Raw genomic sequence first — 23,959 nt, 5'->3', positions numbered from 1 at the left:
CCTTACTTATATGCATGTGACGCCGGAACGCTGTGTCCAGTTAGTATGCCCATCGTGAGCCGTAAGTCTTCTCACTTTAGAGATATGAACCACTTTGGGAGTCTTATATCGTAGAATTTGCACATGATCTTAAAAATTTGGCAGCGCTGCGTTCCGGCCTAGGTTAGGTGGTAGCCACCCTAATAAGTGGAGCTCACTTGGACAAGGTCCGTTGTGATACCACATGCAATAAAATAACGGTAACGTAGATATAGCTACTTAGAGAATCATTGGGTAGCAACGATAAAGCTCCGAATGATACCGATCTCAACTTTGGATAAATCCTCGGGAGATCCAAGTGAGTCGCGACCGAAGTACTTTCGCCTAGTTTGGCAAAAGCTGTGCAATCAAGTATAAAGTGATTTGGTTATTCCACCTCATCATCCTCAGCTCCATACAGCTGCAGCAGAATGGAGTTTCCAGTATATTGAGACGTACCGCATGGATAGCCATGAGACAGTGCCCTGTCAGAACCCCAATTTCCATTGATAGGTCAGCCTTGGTGAACCCAATTATTTCAGCAGACCTCCTGCCATCCACTTTCGGTCAGAAAGATTTTGCTACCCTGCAATAAATCGTGTCCGCCCAATGTTTGCTAAGTTGACTCGAGGCCTAGCTATTGAGGAGCAATCCACAGGTGGCCAGAAGAATCCCGAAATCCATCTTCATCCGGTACAGTTGTACCGATGCGTGCTAAGAGATCCGCTTGACAGTTACCCTGGATATCACTATGGCCCGGGACTCAGATAATCTTAATTGTAAACTATTTCGATGCAATCGAAAGCGAGGTCAGGCACTCCCAGACCACCCTCGATCGCACTGTAGTTGAGATCAAGGCCATGATAGCCGCTTGGCTATCAGAGTAGATGTTAAATTCCCTAACCGTAGTAGCACTGGATAGCATTTCATCCAACGCATCCTTAATCGCAGTAACTTCCGCTTGTAATACACTGCAGTGATCAGCCAACTTAAACTTGCGGCTTAAATTTAGCTCTTGACAAAAAAAGGAAAAATGGTGTCTGAAGATAAGAAAAACTTAAAGGCTTCGCTACGGCCATGAATGTATTCCAGTCGACACTGCTATTTGGAGGCAGAGGAAGGAGGGACCTCCACTGAGCTAGAAGAGGTAGGTGGAGGTTATAGGGTAGCCTTTTCATGCTTTTGGTTCAACACCATTTCCATTGCGTCTGCTTTGCTTTGGTAGAGAGGTCATGAACCGATATTTTGTGCAAAAAATTTTGTAATTTGAATGCTAGGACAACGTAATATAAAGGGTTCTTTCGTTTCCCGAAGATTTACAGTTTGATATCGCAGGAGTAGTGAGGTTTTTTCTCCTACTAGAACTTATTAAGAAGAATTTCTGTCAGCACAAGACTTATGACAGGTGAAAGCGAATACAATACCAAGTATATTATTAGTAGAAGTCATCTGAAACGCATACATATAAATTTGAAAACGACCTTAAAAGCAAACTGAATGCAAACAGCCCGTTTTGTATAACCACATTTGCCATGAGATGCATTGATAGGAATTTGAACTCTTTATAAATCTTTTGGCAGCACATACAACAAGGTATTGGTCCCGGTTAGTTTCAATAACAGCCAGGATCGGTAGAGTATGGAGCAGAAAAACCAGCATCGAGCTGATCCGACTATGCAAATTTTGCATTGGAAGGTGATGAGTTCAGCGGACTTGTACCTTTGGTTGTAATACGCAGAATGGGCTCTATTTGGAATAATACCAAAGGTCTTCTTTCCAAAACCCAATGCGCTAAAATCCAGAGTTAGAAAGTAAGCACCACTGCCCAATTACACATTCCTTGTTTACGGTCTTATGTAGCACCGCGCTACCATTCGGCCCATTCGCATATAATCTCTGGTATCAGCAGTCCTGCACGTTATTAAATAAAATTTTAAATAGATATTCATTAGGGCGGGTCGTTCAAAAATTGCTCATTGCTCTGTAAAAATCGTATTCTAGGGATCAAAATAAGAAACTTTGCCGAAGGAACCATACCTCTAAAACGAATTCTGATGTCCCCCCCTTTGGGTCGAACTTTTGGGTAGGGGCAATTTCAATTCTACCTGTTGTGTCTTGTGGTCGCTTAAAAAAAACAACACAAGCAATTTTACGATCTGCAAGTGTGTCACAGTCATATCTTCATTTTTTAAAACGATTGAATAAAAAACCCATACAACTATGTTTACGACATGCAAATGCATCACAGTGAAGCTTTGGTTTTAAAAGGGGGTTGTAAAAACGCTAATTTCTAATAATTTTTATACTCAGTTGAGCAGAGCTCACAGAGTATATTAACTTTGATTGGATAACGGTTGGTTGTACAGGTATAAAGGAATCGAGATAGATATAGACTTCCATATATCAAAATCATCAGTATCGAAAAAAAATTTGATTGAGCCATGTCCGTCCGTCCGTCCGTCCGTCTGTCCGTTAACACGATAACTTGAGTAAATTTTGAGGTATCTTGATGAAATTTGGTATGTAGATTCCTGGGCACTCATCTCAGATCGCTATTTAAAATGAACGATATCGGACTATAACCACGCCCACTTTTTCGATATCGAAAATTTCGAAAAACCGAAAAAAAGCGATAATTCATTGCCAAAGGCGGTTAAAGCGATGAAACTTGGTAGATGGGTTAACGTTATGACGCAGAATAGAAAATTAGTAAGATTTTGGACAATGGGCGTGGCACCGCCCACTTTTACAAGAAGGTAATTTAAAAGTTTTGCAAGCTGTCATTTGGCAGTCGTCGAAGATATCATGATGAAATTTGCCAGGAACGTTACTACTATTACTATATATGTTCTAAATAAAAATTAGCAAAATTGGATGAAGAACACGCCCACTTTTTAAATAAATTTTTTTTTAAATTCAAATTTTAACAAAAAATTTAATATCTTTACTCTATATAAGTAAATTAAGTCAAAATTCAACTCCAGTAATGATATGATGCAACAAAATACAAAAACAAAAGAAAATTTCAAAATGGGCGTGGCTCCGCCCATTTTCATTTAGTTTGTCTAGAATACTTTTAATGCCATAAGTCGAACAAAAATTTACCAATCCTTCTCAAATTTGGTAGGGGCATAGATTCTATGACGGTAACTGTTCTCTGTGAAAATAGGCGAAATCGCTGGAAGCCACGCCCAGTTTTTATACACAGTCCACCGTCTGTCCTTCCGCTCGGCCGTTAACACAATAACTTGAGCAAAAACCGATATATCTTTACTAAGCTTAGCCCACGTACTTATCTGAACTCACTTTATCTTGGTATAAAAAATTGCCGAAATCCGACCATAACCAAGCCCACTTTATCGATATCGAAAATTACGAAAAATGAAAAAAATGCCATAATTCTATACCAAATACGAAAAAAGGGATGAAACATTGTAACTGGATTGGTTTATTGACGCAAAATATAACTTTGGAAAAAACTTTGTAAAATGGGTGTGACACCTACCATATTAAGTAGAAGAAAATGAAAAAGTTCTACAAGGCGAAATCAACAGCCCTTGGAATCATGGCAGGAATACTGTTAGTGGTATTGCACATATAAATAAATTAGCAGTACCCGACAGATGATTTTCTGGATCACCTGGTCCACATTTTGGTCGATATCGCGAGAACGCCTTCACATATACATCTAAGGGCCACTCGCTTTTAAAACCCTCATTAATACCTTTAATTTGATATCCATATCGAACACCCACATTCTAGAGTCACCCATGGCCCACCCTAATGGCGATATCTCGAAAAGGCGTCCACCTATTGACCTAATGCCCACTCCCTCTTAAAATGCTCAGTAACACCTTTCGTTTGATACCCATATCGTACAAACATTCTAGAGTCACCCCTTGCCCACCCTAATGGCGATATCTCGAAAAGGCGTCCACCTATAGACCTAATGTCCACTCCCTCTTAAAATGCTCAGTAACACCTTTCGTTTGATACCCATATCGTACAAACATTCTAGAGTCATCCCTGGCCCACCCTAATGGCGATATCTCGAAAAGGCGTCCACCTATAGACCTAATGCCCACTCCGTCTTAAAATGCTCAGTAACACCTTTCGTTTGATATCCATATCGAACACCCACATTCTAGAGTCACCCCTGGCCCACCCTAATGGCGATATCTCGAAAAGGCGTCCACCTATAGACCTAATGCCCACTCCCTCTTAAAATGCTCAGTAACAACTTTCGTTTGATACCCATATCGTATAAACATTCTAGAGTTACCCCTGGCCCACCCTAATGGCGATATCTCGAAAAGGCGTCCACATATAGACCTAATGCCCACTCCCTCTTAAAATGCTCAGTAACATCTTTCGTTTGATACCCATATCGTACAAACACATTCTAGAGTCACCCCTGGCCCACCCTAATGATGATATCTCGAAAAGGCGTCCACCTATAGACCTCATGCCCACTCCCTCTTAAAATGCTCAGTAACACCTTTCATTTGATTCCCATATCGTACAAACATATTCTAGAGACACCCCTGGTCCACCTTTATGGCGATATCTCGAAACGGCGTCCACCTATGGAACTAAGGATCACTCCTTTTCAAAATACTCATTAACAGCTTTCATTTGATACCCATATCGTACAAACATATTCTAGAGTCACCCCTGGTCCACCTTTATGGCGATTTCTCGAAAAGGCGTTCACCTATAGAACTAAAGCCCATTACCTTTTAAAATACTCATTACCACCTTTCATTTGATACCCATATCGTACAAACACATTCTAGAGTCACCCCTGGTCCACCTTAATGTCGATATCTCGAAAAGGCGTCCACCGATAGACCTTAGGCCCACTCCCTCTTAAAATGCTCAGTAACACCTTTCATTTGATACCCATATCGTACAAACAAATTCTAGAGTCAGCCCTGGTCCACCTTTATGGCGATATCCCTAAATGGCGTCCATCCATAGAACTATGGCCTACTCTCTCTTAAAATACTCTTTAATACCTTCCATTTGATACACATGTCATACAACCACATTCCAGGGTTACCCTAGGTTCATTTTCCTACATGGTGATTTTCCTTATTTTGTCTCCATAGCTCTCAACTGAGTATGTAATGTTCGGTTACACCCGAACTTAGCCTTCCTTACTTGTTTTAATTTCTGCAGGCAGTCCCTCAATTTGATGTTTATCTTGAGAGGGCTTCGGATTTTATGTTTTTTTTTTATCTTTGTAAGTAGAGACGTTTGCTCTCAATTTCAACTTGTTTGTGTGACATCCATTTTTACACTATTTACATTTAATCCATGGAGCTAGAGCCTTTTGAGGGACATTTGGATATCTATAATATATATATACACCAGCGGACCCGACAGACATTGCTCTGCCTTAGCATTGGTCTATTTGCATAACTTTTAAGCACTTTTCACCTCTTACTCTCAGTTCCCCTTTCTCACCCTTTTACTTATCTTCTTATTCACTATATCCCTCTGCCTTTCTCTTTTTCTGCGTCTCTTTCTCCCTCTCCGTCTTTTCCATCACTTCTTTTCCGCTCCATCTATCCATATCTCTCGATCTTTGTCTAACTCTATCTCTTTCTCCTACCCTCTTTTCTCTTCTTTATAGTTCTTCTTGTTCTTCTACATCCCTTTTTCCCAGTCGCAGACCCAGTCCTAGTCCAAGTCCCTGTGCCAGTCGCAATCGTTCCCTGCTCCATTTCCCGAAAAAAGTGTCATAAATACTAATCTTGGCAAAGGGCTACCTATATATACATATAATCGAACCAAGAACAGCATTTGCTCGAAAAGATTGGTCCCTGGTCCTCTTCCCGGAAAAGAGTATCATAAATACATACTTATCTAGGGAAAGGGCTACCTATATACCAAATTTAAGGCAAATCGAACCGTGAAAATAATTTGCTCGAAAAGATTGGTTCGTAGTCCACTTCCCGAAAAGAAACTTCACAGGAACGTTATCATATCCTTCAATTTGGATCAAACTGCACACGGTGTGCAAATTTGAATGAAATCGGTTAAGGAGCTTAGAAGTCCATCGCGGACAAACATCGTGACACGAAATTTATATGTATTACTAGCAGACCCTGCAGACGTTGTTCTGCCCTGAATTTGGTCTATATGCATACATTTTAATAAGCTTTTTCCATCTAACTCTGCCCTCCCCCCTCTTCACTTTTCCCTAATCCTTTCATTCACTCCTCCCTCTGTCTTTTTTTGCTTCATCTATCTCCATCTTCGTCTCTTTCTATCACTTTCTCAGTCTCCTTCTCTCTTTTCTCTTCTCTCAAGTTCTTCTCATTCTTCTTCATCCCTTATTGCATAGGTATTCCAGAGGGCGGTATGTATTTTGTTCCAGTCCCAGTCCCACACCCACTCCTAGTCTCAGTCCCAGTCCTAGTCCTAATCTCAGTCCCAGTCCGTCTCTGGTCTACTCCCCGGAAAAAAGGATCGTAAATACTAATATAGGCAAATTTATATACTAAATTTCAGGCAAATCGAATAGGACGTACGTAAATAGGTATTGTTACGAATATTAGCAAAATTATGGGGTGCTGCTATCTCTAAGCCGATGCTAAGCAGTGACGCGAATTCACATAAATAATTCAATCATTATTTATCTACATAAACGAAACAATAATTGCGTCTACACATATGTATCATGTACGTATACGAGCAGGGGAGAGTCAATGCACAAACATATATCTGATATACTCCTGAAAGTATGCAATGAGAAAAGCTATAAAATCGTGCAATTGAAGTTACAGCTGAGAAGTTTGAGAGCTAATGGCAACTAGTAGATTCTGGAAGCGCCTAGAAGATGCGAACGCTGAAATCAGAGAGTAAAGCTGGAGTCATTCGTGCCGTATGTCGTATCGCTGTATCCGTATCCCTAACGTAATCAGCTGTTTATCGTTACGACGGTAAACCAAAACCCAATTGGTTGGCTACGATACGGTTACGACTTTAGCGGCACCAATAATCGATTGCATTGATTCTCATAAGGTTGGTCGAATCAGCTGTTAAAATGTTACCGATACGGTTACCGATAAAGCACCAATGTCTCCAGCTTATATAAGGCAGCAAATGTAGAGGCGCTGGAATTCAGTTTGATTTGAGCTGTCAAGCAGTTTCGATTAAGACGCTATCTAGCGAGCAAGAGCAGTATTATTTTGAAAGCCAGTTTCATTTAAACTATCAGTTTAGTTATTAAGCCAGCTAGTTGCAGAGTATAAGTGTTATTGTGAAGTACTTTAATAAAGGCCATTTTTCCATTATTCAATATTGGAGTTATTTATTCAACAGTTTAGTGACACGAACTTAGCAAAAAGGGCTAATAAGAGAATTTGCAGTAAATTCGTTACAATTGGTGTCAGAAGAGGAATTGTTGAATAAATTCCGGAGGACAACAAGGACATGGCAAAGTTCAGTGAATTGAAGATCCAGCAACTGAAGAAGGAGTTGGAGAGCCGTGGATTGAATACAAGCGGCGTTAAACTCGAACTTCAGGCACGGCTACGAGAGGCAATGGAAGCAGAAGGAATTGATGTGGACGAGTATGTCTTTTATCCTGATGGGGACGAGACAACGACACAAACTTTAACATGATTTTGGCTGCAATATCTGCTCAAACATCGACAATGTCATCTCATCTAGAAGAACAGAAAACGTATATGTCATCACAGATGGAATCCCAAGAGACACGAATAACATCGAAGATGGAAGCACAAGAAACGCGTATATCCGAAATGTCGTCGCAAATATCATCTCAGCTGGAATCGCAGGATTACTGTATAACAGCGAAGATTGAAGCACAAGAGGCACGGATATCCGAAATGTCGGCGCAAATTTCAGCACAGATATCATCGCAGATCTCTGCTCAACTGGAAGAGCAAGAGCAGTATTATTTTGAAAGACAGTTTCATTTAAACTATCAGTTTGGTTATTAAGCCAGCTAGTTGCAGAGTATAAGTGTTATTGTGAAGTACTTTAATAAAGGCCATTTTTCCATTATTCAATATTGGAGTTATTTATTCAACAGTTTAGTGACACGAACTTAGCAAAAAGGGCTAATAAGAGAATTTGCAGTAAATTCGTTACAGTATTATTAATTCATGTCTTTATCTCGGCTTCGCATGCAGATTTATCAGATATCCAGCTTGATGCGACTAAATCGAATATCACAATGAAAATTACTTTAGAGCTCTCAGCAACAGCTTTCATTTTATATCCATATTACCCACACATTCTTGGGGTATCCGGGTCCACGTTTTGGCTGTTATCTCGAGACCCTAGTCACCCAGCGGTATAATATATTACTCTGTACTAAAGCACCCATCAACAGCTTTCATTTGATATCCATATTGTATAAACATTGTCTAGGCATTCACGGGCCCACGTTTTGGCCTATATTTCGAGATCCTAGTCACCCAGGGGTATGAAAATTACCATCACTAAAGCACTCTTCAATAGCTTTCATTTGCTATCCATATTCTATAAACACATTCTAGGGTTAGCCGGGTCCACGTTTCGGCCTATATCTCGAGACCCTGTACGTCGATCGCAACCAAGCCTATGTAATAACCACCGCGTGAGGTATACGCAACTTGTGTGAAAGTTTGAACAAAATCGACCGACGCATTTCTTCAAACACCGGCAACCAACTAACACACATTTTAGCCTTTCTTTTATATATATAGATTTTTATTTTTCATACTTCACTATAATATTAAAAAGAAATGCAGATATTCGTTGCTTTTGAAATTCGACTGAAAAATTTCACATGGAACAACTAAAGACCCCCAGCGGGTTAGGGGATCAGAATATACCCGCGGTAGGTATGCCTGTCGTAAGAGGCGACTAAAATACCAGATTCAAAGGGCTGTGTAGCGCAACCTTTTAGGTTGCCAGCGCAATATATAGCTTATCCAAACCCAATTGTCAACCTCACCTATCCGCGGCGAATCCTGTTTCACTAACAGACGAGGCTCTGGCGACCCCAAGCTCCTCATGGAACTTGGGGGTAGGGAGGGAGGGAATGGCCTGAAGGTTTAATGTGGCCACATAAATCGTTCCCGAGATGGTCGGGCTAGCACCTTAATGGTGCTGTGGTACCGGAGCGTACTGGATTTGTATCCAGCAAAGGACCATCACATCGATAACACTCCCCAAAGCCTTCGGGGAGCAACCTTATCGCTACAACAACAACAACAACAACAACCACCCTGAATTAAAAAAATGTCTTAGTATCTCTAAATCGCGGGCCCCCTCAGAGACCCAGGCCCGGGGGTAGCCCCCTCCCTCTCGTCGGGCCTGGTGATGTGCTATACTTGATATCATTCGCTATAATATTTTTTATTGATAAGCACGTTTTTTAATTAAACACCAACCAATTACACGGAAGTATATCCCACCTGAAAATATTACGTATAAACATATAAAAAATTTGCAGTAAAATAATATTGCGACTATAAGCTGAGATATAACATATCCTATATTTCAAGTTAGGTCAAACTACACACGGGGTACACAAAAAAATCGGTTCAGTAGTTTAGGAGTCCATCGCGGACAAACAATGTGACACGTGATTTTTATATATAAAGATTTTAGGCCGAGCTCCTTCTCCAATTTTTGTTGTACTGCTTTTAATTTTTCCTATAAAATGGCGTGACGGGACCTACGGCATCTGCAAGACAGATGAGCCATCACTTAGAAGCTTTACATGGCTGAAATACACTCGCAATGCTTGGCAAATCACTGTCGTGCAGCGACTCCGCTGAGAAAAACTTTCTTCTAATCCAAAAAACTTGTTTCTAAAATTTTGATGTTGCTTTGCCCACGATCTTCAGTGTGGTAGACAGAGCACGCTACCACCACACCACCTATAATAGGTCACCAATAACAGGGCCAAACCTCTCAAAGGCGCAGCAAGCTTACATGAAGGGTAGGTTAACAGAAACCGAGATCATTGGTACGTTAAAAAAAAATCGCTTCACTACAAGCATTACACCCTATCTGGTTTCCTAGACATAGAGATTGCATTCCAGTATATAGAAACCAGCGCTATTGTCAAAGCCCCCCAAAGGGCCAGAGTAAACAACCGCATATGCGGTTGGACACAATAAACGCTGAAGAACAGAACTATGGAGGCAAACATGGGATCGTGGACAACGACCCGAAACGTGGCAAAAGGAACACCCCAAAATGGTGTACTTTCCCCACTACTGTTAGTTGTAGCACGAGATACTACTCGAGCTTAAAAAAAAAAACAGATGGCAGCATATGCGGACGATGTTGCTATCGCAGTCTCGGGAGCTTTTCCCCCGAGAAGCCGAGCTCTCGATATCTTGGGTCTCGAAATTCTTGCTTGTGTTCGCGAACAAATCGTAAGCTCTAAATAGAACTACCCTAATGTAATGAGCACATATATACATACATAAGTAGAGACAAACGCCAATAAAATCTGCTTCCAGCACGTCTATATGTACATATGTGTGTATATACTGCAACGCGGAAAAATCATGAAACCTAACACATATGTAAGTATCTAACATAAGTTTGAGATTTATGGTCACATATATTGTGGACTTATTTACATATGGACTTATGAGTATCTAGTTCCATGTTACTACCCAATAGTCCATGCATCTAGTTGATAACTACCTTACAAGTTATATCCATGCCAAGCCCACTTTTATCGCTTAACATCACCTGCGCTCTGAAAGGTTATTTCAAACCTGCATCGATTTCCCAAGAGGCTACCTTAAGATACTAGTAAGACAGTCAGTGTGGTCTTCAATGTTATGGCAATTAAAACTTTGAACGATGAACCCTAATATTGAACTGTCAACTTTGGGAGAGGTGAAGTTAGGTTAGAGTGGCCACCGGTGCGAGCACCAGTGCACTTAGGCCCAAAAAGGTCCCATTATGATACCACGTGGATCTCTCCTCTACACAAACCAACAGGTCGATTCAGCAAATGTTAGGAATTTCTTAGGCTCCAACTTAGCCAGATCACAAAGATCGTCAAAGAAGGGAGATCCCAGAGATTTTTTGCGCCAAAGGGCAGGACAATCGCACAGAAAATAGAAAATGCTTGACGGTTTCTATCTCCTCTTCGTCTTCGCAGCTCCTGCAGTAATCATTATAGGGAACAGCCAGCCGTTGTGCATACTTCCCGATTGCTATGTGGCCGATTATAAGTCCAACCACCAGAGATATGTCCCCCCTTCCAAGAAGAATGAGACTTCTTGTGCGTCTCACGTCCCATTCAGGCCACACGAGCTTGGTGTGGTAGCAGGATTCGAGATTGCTCCATCTCACACCCGCTTCCCTAAGGAAAATCCCTTTCCAAGTGAGCTTACAGGTAGCGAGCGGCATGCCCTTCCAGGACGACGAAAGCGGAACGGATGTGCCACCTCTTACAAGTTCGTCAGCCATCTCATTGCCCGGTATAGCGGAGTGTCCAGGCACCCATACCAGACTGAGGGAAGTTTGCTCAGCGATCTTGTTAAGATATTTGTGGCACTTCTCTACTGTACTGGACTTACATGTGACCGATGCAAGCACTTTTAGTGCAGCTTGGCTGTCAGAATAAATACAAATTTGATTATAGGCGTGGGTATCATTTCTCAGGTGATCAACGGCCTCATTTATAGCAGCCACCTCAGCCTGAAGGACGCTGAAATGATCGGGTAGGCTAAAGGATAGATTCCACCCTAGTTGAGGTGCAAAGACCCCTCCCATCTTTTTATCCAGTTTGGAGCCGTCGTTATATATCTGTATCCTATCGATAAAGTCCGGCGGCTCCTTCAACCAATAAACCCTATCCGGCATAACAACCTCGTACTCCATATCGAAAAATGCAGTCGGAGCGCAATAGTCCGACGAAGCGAATCCAGATTCTTAAAGCCATCCACATTGTCTCTCCAGCCGAATAACTCTCGCAGCCGAGAGAAGAAAAGGCCGCACATTGCTTGGCCTTGGTAGGTAGTTTGCTATCGTAACAAGTAGCCAAATATTGTAGAGGGAAATGGGATAACTTGTTAGGTTTTTATATCTAAAAGGGCAAAGCTTGTACCTATCAGCACTACTTGGAGCTAATTAGGGTGCTTTTTTCTTAAATGTTTCGTGTGTGGTACTGTTGACAGGATTAGGCCAGCATTGTCGCGCTCAAAAGTATACAAAGCGCATGCAGAACTAAAGCAGCTTTTGGCGGAGTCAACCTCAGAAGTTTGAACAAACGAAAGATATGCATTTTTAAGTAGTAATTGGAAAAAGTCTGCCCTTTTTAAGCTTCTTGGCCCTAAAAGAACAACAGCTTCAGATTAAGCGCTTCGAAATACATGTTGATAAATAGGACCGAGCGACCATAGAGCCCAAATTTAGTTGTAAAAATTCGAAAATCATAACCCTTTTTCCGGTCCATTTTCAGAGCTTACTTGGAATCTTTACTCTGCTGCTTCTTCTTTGTTTCGGGATTTAATGCGCCAATGTTATCTACGTACCTGACAACTAGATCAGCACCAAGAATTAATATTTTCGTAGTTATGGCGTTCCCTTGGTGTGCTTCTTCTATGCCAACAAAGCCGTCTTTCATTGCACGTTTAGTCCATTTTACAGATCTGAAGCAATGCTTTCTGGGTGATGGTCCTACTGGTTTATAGCCGGCATGCTGATAACGCGTTTAGGTCCCCATTACCCTAGTCAATTAAAACTAGTAGTATATATGTCATAGAAAACCCCGTACTTTGGACATGTATTCTTTATATTCAACAGAGGCTTTGGGCCTAGTTTAAACAATTTTCCTTAATATTTTCTGCTGGTAAACAGTCTGGTTCTGGAGTTTTATGGTTTTTCAGGACTCTCGCTGAAAATTGTTAATCTTCTCTTCTGAGACATGGTAGCCATCTTCGCCTACCACACCGAATGGCCTGGGTTCACACCCCGGGCAAAGCAACATCAAAATTTTAGAAATAACATTTTTCAATTAGAAGAAAATTTTTCTAAGCGGCGTCGACCCTCGGCAGTGTTTGGCAAGCACTCAGAGTGTATTTATGCCATCAAAAGCTTTCAGTGAAAACTCATCTGCCTCGCAGATGCCGTTCGGAGTCGGCATAAAACAAGTAGGTCCCGTCCCGCCAATTTCTAGGAAAAATTAAAAAGGAGCACGACGCAAATTGGAAGAGAAGCTCGACCTAAAATCTCTGCGGAGGTTATGGCACCTTACATTTATTTTTTTTCCGTTATGACTGTATCCAACTCTGCTGACGATATCAGGCCCCAGACAACAGGAATCTCTTTTGACATCTTCTCGAGGCTCCACCAATGTTTGTTCTTGACGTTGGATTGTCCCATGGGCCTGACCCTTTTATGATGTCGCCTTAAGCCTAAGCTTCGCTGTGGTTGTTGTTGTAGTTGTTGTAGCAGTCCTAAGTTCCGCTATTTGTTATTGTTGTTATGGTAAACACAAATTTTTCCCGAAGGTCCAAAAGTTAGGTTAGGTTAAGCGGGCGTGCGTGGGTGTTACCCACACTTCCGCTCGGAGACATTTTTGTCCATTGTGAGTGACCGCAGTAAGTACAGAGTGGCGGCAAATTTGTTTAGCCCCATTCCCTCCTAGTGGTCCTCAACGAACCACTTGCTTTCCCTGATGAACCCAAGAAGAAGCGAGACGTTCGCCTTCCCAACCTCTGCCAGGATGTCGAAGAAGCGTGAGCTCAGAAATCTGAGCCTTCTTCTTTGAAGCGCCGAGCATCGGTAGAGAAAGTGGTAGATCGACTCCTCTTCCTCCTCATCCTGACAGCTTCTGCATATGGAGCTGGTTGGTAATCGCCACCGTCGGAGCATTTGTACGATAGCACAATGACTTGTAATTATGAGAAGGAGGCTGGTTGTCTTTTCCAAGCATGGCCATAAGGACCTGGAGACTTCGCTGTCAACCTTAATGGTCCATAGCAAGTCCGTTGCCCTGTTTTCATATTCGTCGTTTCTCCCTAGGAGACAACTAAACGGCGGTCGGATGGAGCTGTCCACCTCACTCAAGGTCCAAAGGTTTAAAGGAGTGGTACGTACCCTTTTCACGGATATGAATTCTGTACTCTTTGGCACTGGACCCTTCTTTGTACTACCCAGACTGTCACGGCAACGATTTTCGTGAACCCGCCAAACTTCGGGTATGTGGACTAGCGCTTCAGTGTGTAGTTTATATTCATCTGGGGATGCTTCTGCTTGTGACAGCTCAAGGCGCTTCTCTCACAAAAAAGGAAGTGACTCTATTATGACAATCGAGTCGAATCCCAATCCATTTAGCTCATTTGCTTTCTAGTTTCGAGTAAAATGGGAAAGCCGTACGAACTTGAAAATTTGCTATTTCTTTTTAGCAAGCCTAGACCTAGTCATGGAATTTAGGTGGTTCTAAAGCTAAGGCGAGCCTCAGATTCCATTCACCCACTCAAAAGAATGCGACTATTCGCAGCTTCCCTAGTAAGAAAATATATACGAATGTCCACACTGTAATACATATACAACCCACTAAAAAATCGAATACCAAGCAAGTGCTAACAAAAAAGACTCTCATCCTTGACCGAAACAAGAGATATAACGAATATGTACAATGCCTTCAATAGCTATTCATCAGAGATTTTATCATAATTATTACATAATATCCAGCTCAATAAATATTTGAGAGTGTGTTTGTGTGTCTGCAAAGCTCTTACAATGCGATGATCGGGGTCATTTGAGAGTTCACTTTATCACGAAGTGCCTGTCAAACGTAACGACGAGACGAAAGCTCAAAACAAAAGATTTAGCCTTATACAACTAACGGTATATTGGCTATTCATTCGCACATCCTCTTTAGATTCGTGTATGATTTTTGTGTTATAATAAATGCAACAGCTTCATACAGATTACATTATGGGGACTCGTTTTGTCTTACAAACAGTGCACGGAATGCATGGATTGCACGGATTGTAAACTGACAACAACAAAATAAAACAATAAATTATATGAAATCCATGCAATTTATAGTATGCTCAAAGAAAAAATGTAAGGCGCGATAACCTCTGAAGAGATTTAGGGCCGAGCTTCTCTTTCAATTTGCGTCCTGCTTCTTCTAAGTTTCCTACAAATTGGCGGAACGGGACCTACATATTTTATGCCGACTCCGAACGGCATCTGCTGGGCCGATGAGTTTTCACGAATGCTTTTTCATGGCAGAAATACACTCGGAGTGATTTCCAAACACTGCCGAGGAGCGACCCCGCTTAGAAAAGTTTTCTTCTAATTGAAAAAACTTTTAAAATTTTGATGTTTCTTTTCAGATCATCGGTGTGGTAGGCGGAGCACGCTACCGTCACACCACGGCGGCCGCTCAAACATATGTATATTTTCGTGCAACGAATGGTAGGATATAAAAATCAATCCCGCTTTAACGACATTTCCCTCCCGAAAAGGTTAACAATTTTTTTAAATATTTTTTATACTCAGCGTGCTTTGTACACAGAGTATAATAACTGTGATTGGATAACGGTTCGTTGTACAGGTATAAAGGAATCGAGATAGATATCGACTTCCATATATCAAAATCATCAGTATCGAAAAAAAATTTGATTGAGCCATGTCCATCCGTCCGTACGTCCGTCCGTCTGCCCGTTAACACGATAACTTGAGTAAATATTGATATATCTTCATCAAATTTGGTACGCGAGCTTATGTGGACGCAGAATTGATTGGTATTGAAAATGAGCGAAATCGGATGATAACCACGCCCACTTTTTATATATATAAAATTTTGGAAAACACAAAAAACCTGATTATTTAGTAAATAATACACCTAAAATGTAGAAATGTGACGTGTGGACTGATATTTAGACTCTTGGTAAAAATTTAAAAAAACAATTTTAAAATGGGCGTGGCACCGCCCACTTGTGATAAATCAATTTTACAAATATTATTAATCATAAATCAAAAATCGTTAAACCTATCGTAACAAAATTCGGCAGAGAGGTTGCCTTTACTCTAAGGAATGCTATGAAGAAAAATTAACGAAATCGGTTAAGGACCACGCCCACTTTTATACAAATGATTTTTAAAAGGGTCGTGGACGCTTTATATCAATGGTATTTCATTTCCCAAGTAGATTTATAACAATGAATAGGAAAAACTTCAAATTTTAAAAAATGGGGGTGGCAACGCCCCTTTTATGACTAAGAAATTTTCTATGTTTCGGGAGCCATAACTCGGAGAAAAATTAACGGATCGTAATAAAATTGGGTACACAAATTTTCCCTATAGTAGAAAATATTTCTAATGAAAATGGACGGGATCGGTTAAAGACCACGGCAACTTAGATATAAAACAAATTTAAAAGGGTCGTAGACTAGAATAATAAGCTATAACTCAGCAAAAAAAAGTTTTGAATCAATGATATTTATTTTAACAAGTTGTATTGTAAGGGGAATTGGGGGGATATTTTTTTTAACCGGCGGTGCCACGTAGAAAAGTAATTTATCTGAAGTGAAATGTACAATTGAAGCTCACGCTGAGTATATAATGTTCGATTACAACCGAACTTAGACACCTTTACTTCTTGGTTATATTTGGTTATTTTATGTGCCAATTTTTTGACATTTCTTACTTATGCTCTATTATTTGATTTGCAATGCTCTCATAGTCTTGTAAATGTTGTCGTAGTATTTAAAAAATGCATGCAATCCGTGCACGTTGCAAGACTGAGTGCATCACCCTAATGTTTTTTTCTTTCCAATAACACAAAGGTGGCAAGAAATAATTTGTAATTTTTCTATGCAAAATCTCAAAGTCATTGTCGTGGAAATTACCAATTCATTAAGGCATTTTCTGAATCAAGCAAAAGGGACAGCAAAAATACAAAGAGAATGAAAGTTATTGTCGTCGAATTCGTCGTTGGATAAATGAATTCTAAGGTCAGCAGATTTGATTTATGATGATTTAATTTTTGCATTCAGCTTTTGTATGTATGTATTTCAGACAGAGACCGCGATTTGACTCTGCTCAAGGAGAACAGTGAATGTTTCATCTATTATATTTTTACTTTAAGTAGGAAATAGAAATAACTCCGGTTGTGGGACTGCAACAGGAGCAGACCATCGTCCGACATCTAAAACCTAGTTCTTCTCAAGAGAAGCGGTAAGGCGACTGCGCGAAGGTTTTTGGAAGTTTTTTCGATTATGATGGTACTTTGCCAAATATTGATACGGTACCTTCTGGAAAAGAGCAGAGATTTGACCACGTTGAACGCTCAAATTCATTCGAGCCCCTCCTTCTATAAGGAACTCGGTGTCGGCAAAACTTCGAATGCTAAATAAGCAGAGGTACCAATAGAAAAAACGAGTACCTATAGCCAAACAGTGCCAATGGCGTTGGATCAATATTTTCATCCTTTGTGTAGCGATAAAGGCACTCCCCGAAGGTTTTGTGTGTGCGTTATCGATGTTCTTGATCTTTTGCCGGATATATGTAGATCCGGTACGGTGTGGTAACAAGCATCATTGAGGTGTAAGGTGTAAGTAATATGATCACATTAAATCTTCTATACCATTCTACCAACGACGACCTAGTTTCATGAAGAACTTGGGAACGCCAAAGCCTCTGCTACTAAAGAAACTCTATTCGCCACGGGTAGCTGAAGTTGACAATTGGGTTGAAGAAACTATAAATTGCACTGGCATACCCTTGACAGGTTTGCGCTACACAACTCCTTGAATCATTGTCGCCTCTTACGATAGGTATACCATATATGCCGCTACTATATTATAAGCCCCCTAACCCGCTGATGTTTATTTCCATCATCCTACTTATTGACGTTGCAGCGATGAAGTAACGCCATTGTCAGCGACTTCTTTGCTATGCTGCTCATATTCTGAGGTACAACTGGAGCCATAACGTTACTTTTTGTGCTTGAGTTACCCGACTAAGCGGACATATCCTTGCTACCTCTTTTGGTTTGTCTACCTTTCTTCGTACTTTTTCAAAGTACATGGATCCTAGGTATGACGTTTTCCTTCTTTCCTCTGCTTGCAGCTTTAGCGGCGTATGTCCTATCACCAGAGCTAGCTTTCTTCGTGCTACTGGGACTAGGGTGCTAGTTTTCTTTGTAAGTTTTCATCTTCCAGCATTCGCTCTACTTTACGTCCATGGCATCTACCTTCTTAAGCCTTTTACAACATCGATGATTGCCTTTGAGTAGCTTCCAATGTCTCTCAGCCTCTCCAACGCCTTTAGATGAAACGAAGAGAGACTGGTGGGTCTGAAGTCTTTTGGTTTCGCTTGGCACGCTTTGCCTGCCTTGGGAATAAATACCGCCGGTCTTTTCCATGTACGTGGGATGTGGTTAAGTACCACGACACCTCCTATTATAGCGTATAGCCAGTTAATGCTGCATTCCAGTGATTGTTGCAGTTATATAGGTGTAACTCCGTCCGGCCCTGGAGTTTTGAATGGTTCAAACGATGGAAAATATAAATCACCAAATTTCCGTTATCCGTGTTAAATCTGGTTTGGAGACAAACCGGCTTCAGCGTTGTGTCATCTTCAGAACAAAAAAGGACACTGCAGATGTAGAAACTCCAAAACCAGTTTATCTCCAAATGAAATTTGGCAAGGAATGACGCATAAGCGTTCTAATATACATAAATTATCCACCCTGTCGGAAAATCAACCAAACCAAATCAAAACCCGCGATAACCAAATTCATAATAGTAAACTACTTGCTAACGCAACTGGGTATTAAAAGGTTTTTAATTTGTATTTAGTACCAATTTTGCAATGAGCAATCAAGATTACCTTGCTTTTTTAACTATAAAAATATTTCTAGCTGTAAATAGATCTAACTGCTATGTGCACGCCAACTACAGGTTTTTACATTATTAAGTCTCCTGCCTCTGGAGCGTAATTCGAGACACGCGCCACAAGGAATTCACTCCGGAAATGGAAACGGGCAAATTTTATAAAAGAAAAAGCAAAAAAACTTTACGCCATGCATACAGATGTTCGAGCATGTGTATGTAGTATGTGTATGCATTTCTAAACATAATACCTGCCCAGCAATAAACAACCGAACAGTTAGACAAATTAACTAGTTTACCGTTAGAATTTTCTAATGAAGTTTGACCGAATAGTCAAAAAAATGACCAGACCTTCATCAACCACGCTTCTGATAATACCGAGACCTAGCAAGCAACTGATCGACAGTGACGTATTTCCGACCAACACCGGCCACCGTTTTTTTTTTCTTGAAAGCAACAGATTGCTTCTTGGCATAATCTACATATATCTTTCAAAATTTAAACCGGCACCCTAGAAGGAGAAATATACTTTATTATTTGTTTGGTTAAGCCAAACTAATGCTTTTGACTAAACGAAGCATTTTTTCACATAGCCGCCTACTTAAAGCCCTTCCCTCAAACATTGAGCATTATCATCACTAATTGGCGCATATCCGCGCCTTTTTCCACATAACAAGACGTAGCCGTCGACGACTTTAAACTTGTATTCGTTGCACTACCTCCTTCGCAACTCGCCGTTAGCATCACGGACAGGACTATAAATCTTCAGAGAATTTTTTGTTTCAAACACTCCAATCGTTGTCTCATGGGATCACGTTACCATCTATGATTCCGAAGATCTGATGAGAGACTTCTGGAGCATGATTTTTGTTCGCCGAAAGCGAACCTTACTTTGCAATTGCCTACTCAATCCTCAGTTGCACTTGTTGCGAGGAGTTTTTCTCCGTTTGATTTCTACGCAGACCTTATCAAAATCAAGCCCCTGAAATTGGATTTTCCAAAGCATTTACTTCAAATATTCCGATAATAAAAGCATTAGGAACATAATAGTTCTGGGTGTCGAGATGGACAGCAAGCCTAGCTGGAAATGGAATATCGATGGTAGAGTCGAAAAGGCGTGCATAGCCTTCATTCGCCTAAAATAAGCAGGGTATATTACCCAAATTCTTGATAGATAGGTAGATAATTTATTGAGTATTGCACTGCGACCATTGGTCTATTGTGCCCTCAGCTCTTTCACAGCACATCATCCAAGCCGATTTCCTTGATGAACCCTAGCAGTTCTCCTGGCTTAAGGGATTGAATGTGGGAATAATATGGCCATGGTGAGCCCTTCGTCTTGAGATAATGTCACATTCCAGCTGATCGATTGCAAAATCGGCATGTGTTATTCGATAGTATGCCCTGTTTCTGCATGTGGCTGTTCAGTCTACAACGTTCTGTAAGAATAGCTGTTAGGATTCATAGGTTTTTGGGAGGCCTATTATTGCCCTATAGCGGGTTGTGTTATAACCTTCTAACAGTAACTTAGATTGTCTCAAATCTGGCCATCGCTTGTACTAATAAATGCCCACAAATTTCCTGTGGGCCAACTGGCAGGAACAGCTCGGCTCCGATGGGTCGTGCCGTTGCTGCCTCTCTGGGCAGGTTGTCCACCTGCTCATTACCCTCAACTCTCTTGTGGCCTGGGACCCAGGCCAACAGTACTACGTTGTGTACCTCTAGGTTAGGTTAGGTGAGGTTCAAGTGGCTGCCGTCGACATTGGAGCAGCACACTTAGGCCTTTATAGGCCCATTGTGAAACCACTCGGATTTGTTCCTAATCTCCTAATCAAACCACTTCGTTGAGTTTATGAAGCTAACTAAGCGTCGTGTATTGACCTCAGATATATCAGTCAGATCTACGAGAAACATCTTGCCCACAAAACATTGCCTTCTTCTACCGAGCACTGGACATTCACAGAGTAGATGCCTAACAGTTTCAGGTTCGTCTTCGTTGCCGCAGCTTCCACAATAATCATTAAATGGAGCTCCAATCCTTTCCGCATGCGGTCCAATACAAATATGACCCGTAAGAAGACCTACAACTAAAGAAATATCCCTCTTACGGAGGGTGAGAAACTCTCGTGATCTCTTCTCATTCCATTCCGGCCATGTGAGCTTTGCCGTGTGGCATCTATCATGATGCTTCCACCTGGCTCCCGCTTACATCAGTAGAGCCTCCTTTATCTTGAGCTTGCAGGTGGAGAGCGGCATGCCCAACCTCTTCCAGGATGGCGAAAGTGGAAGGGAGGTACCCTTTCTTGCAAGCTCATCCGCCATCTCATTACCTGGTATGCCCTTATGTCCCGGAACCAACACCAGATGCAGAGTAAACTGTTAAGCCATCACGTTAAGTGATCTGCGGCAGCCTACTACAGTTTCAGAATTAGATGTGGCAAAGTCAAGGGCTTTCAGTGCTGCTTGACTGTCTGAGAAAATATAAATGTGCTTCTGAGAGACTGCCTTCTCCGTAAGCCAGTCCACAGCGTCTTGTATGGCCGCAAGCTCGGCCTGAAATACGCTACAGTGATGCGGAAGGCGAAACGATCTTTGTATCTCCAATCGTTCCGAGTAGACACCCCCTCCGCCCCTGTTATCCAGTTTAGATCCATCTGTGTAGATCTGAATGCTGTTAGTGGCCCAATCAGGGTCATTCACCCACTGTTCCCTCTCAGGGATTAATATCTCGTATCCCTTGTTAAAGTTGGTATGTGGTTTGCAGAAATCTGTCCGTTCTGGTACGCAGAATCTGTCGAGAATTTCAGTATGTTTGCAGTGAAACCATGTGGTCAGTTTCCTCAGCCTGATAGCTGCAAATGCTGCATATTTAATGCCTACTATATCTATGGGAAGTAGGTTCAGTATTACATTTATAGCCTCCGTTGGCGTTGTGCGGAATTCTCCGCTTATACATAGTAGTGCAGATCTTTGCACCTTTTGAAGAGCAAGAACCGTCGAGGATTTATTCAGGGCGGGCCACCATACCGCCACCCCGTATATCAATATTGTCCTAACTATGGCCGTGTATATCCAATGTACTATCATAGGGGACATACCCCATTTCCGTCCAATTGCCCCTTTACATGTGTAGAGGGCAACCGTTTCCTTACGGACACCTTCCGTGGTGTTTTGTGTCGAGTTCAATTTCTTATCAAGTGTGAGCCCTACATAGTTGGCGGACTCAATTAACTTAAGCACTGTGTTTGCCAGCACTGGAGTTGAGAGACGTGGTATCTTATACCTCCTCGTAAAGAGCACCAGCTCCGTTTTATTTGGTGTCACGCCCAGACCATCATCAACGGCCCATGCTTCGACCCTTCTTAATTCCACCTGCATCATATCGCAGAGAGTTTGTGGAAACTTCCCACTTATCACCAAGGCAAGGTCGTCAGCATATGCTATAGCTTTACAGCCCCTCCCCTCCTCCACGTCCCTTAGCAGCTGATTCACTGCCAAGACCCACAGCAGAGGGGATAGGACTCCACCTTGGGGAGTTCCCCTACTGACGAACCTGCTCACCGATACCCCTGCAAGTTCTGCCTGTACAACACTGCATAGCAGCAATTGCTGCACAAGACCCACCAGCTGAGATTCGATGCCTTGTGTACCTCTAATTGGTTCAGCTTATCTATGCACTCAAGGACCAGTGCTGTCTTTATCTCGAACGCCGAGCCATCAGTGTCCCATACGATTTTGTGTAGCCGTTGGATGCTCACCAGTCAACTTTCCTTCCATGATGTGGCTATATACGAGGTGCGAGGTGTGCATGTCCTCAGACCAAGCAGCGCTCATAGCGCTTAACTCTCACATCACTTCGTCTAAGGCCATCAGGAGCTAAAAAAGGTCGCTTCAAGCCGCAGCTAACTTCGCAGACATAACTCTTATATGATTATCTTACCACAGGACCATCGAGGACAACGAGAAAGCAGACGAAATTGTAAAGGCAGGGGCACTGCTAAAGGCAGCGGAGGCGGTCGAGATGCATCGTCCACTTACGTTAATCAAAAGAAACATACATAGCAGATTCATGGAGTAAGCAGTCTCTTACTGTTACTTCTCGGACAGCTGAAGGATAACCAAGCACACTCGGCTGAATTATGACAGAAGAAGTACAGAGGACTTAACGATCACTGCCAAAATCACGGTTCACTAAATGAGGATCACTTTTAACAAAATTTGCAGGAGCCGCGGCAAGAAAGGCAGCAAAGAAACAGTCGCAAACTACATGTCTTAATCCCAGCTCTAGCACACGCTAGGTTTCTAACTATGGGCTACTACTTCCGGAACTTACGGATGTAGCTAAATGCTCTGTAAAATATATCATTCATTTGTCTCATCGTTGGCACCAAATAGTTTGAACGGAGTATCGGATAGCCATACTAAACCAGCAGCAGTTCCAGGAGAAATGTGCATCAAAATAACGCCACTTGGGCTTGAATCTTTGGTGTTTGGGCGGCACAATAACCAACCAACCAGTGTCCTTTCTACACTGATTTAAAAACAGTATGTACAGAGATTACCCTTCCACCCAAAGGAGATACGAGAATAGTAACACGACCTAACCTAAGCTTTTGAAAGTAAACTGCTCGACACACAGTCCCGTTTTCTCACATCACTACTAGCAACCTGGACGGGTGAGATGATCTGTTATAATGTATCAATGTCAATGTCTCTACCCTTTTACGCTACGCCTCCTGGAAGGTTCAATATTGTCATAAAAATCGTTCCCGAGATGATCGGGCTTTTACCTTAATGGTACCGGCAAAGGATCAGCAACATCGATTGTACTCTCCAAAACCTTCGAGGAGTGTCTTTATCGCTACAACAATAACAAGCACTTATGTTTTGTATACTATTGATAGGGATATCCATCAGGGATTTAGACAACGCAATGAATGTAGCTACATTTCGATGCTTCGTTCTGATGCCAGAACCTCATCTTCATGGCGAAGGCTCATATGCGCAGGACCACAGAGCTGAACAATGGGTTAACAAGTATTTCATAAGTAGAGCCTAATGATGTGTCCAAACATAAAACATCAAAT

At 41.7% G+C, this 23,959-nt stretch overlaps 1 protein-coding gene across 5 annotated transcripts in view; it reads right to left on the bottom strand.

The window, feature by feature from the left end:
- The window catches only part of LOC137239794 (inactive dipeptidyl peptidase 10), a 159,818-nt gene that overhangs the window by 36,330 nt on the left and 99,529 nt on the right, over positions 1–23,959 (bottom strand). The gene's annotated exons all lie outside the window — the stretch shown is intronic.

This window comes from Eurosta solidaginis, chromosome 2 (assembly GCF_040869045.1).
Source record: "Eurosta solidaginis isolate ZX-2024a chromosome 2, ASM4086904v1, whole genome shotgun sequence".
NCBI lineage: Eukaryota > Metazoa > Arthropoda > Insecta > Diptera > Tephritidae > Eurosta > Eurosta solidaginis.
This window is presented reverse-complemented; position numbering and strand designations above follow the sequence as displayed.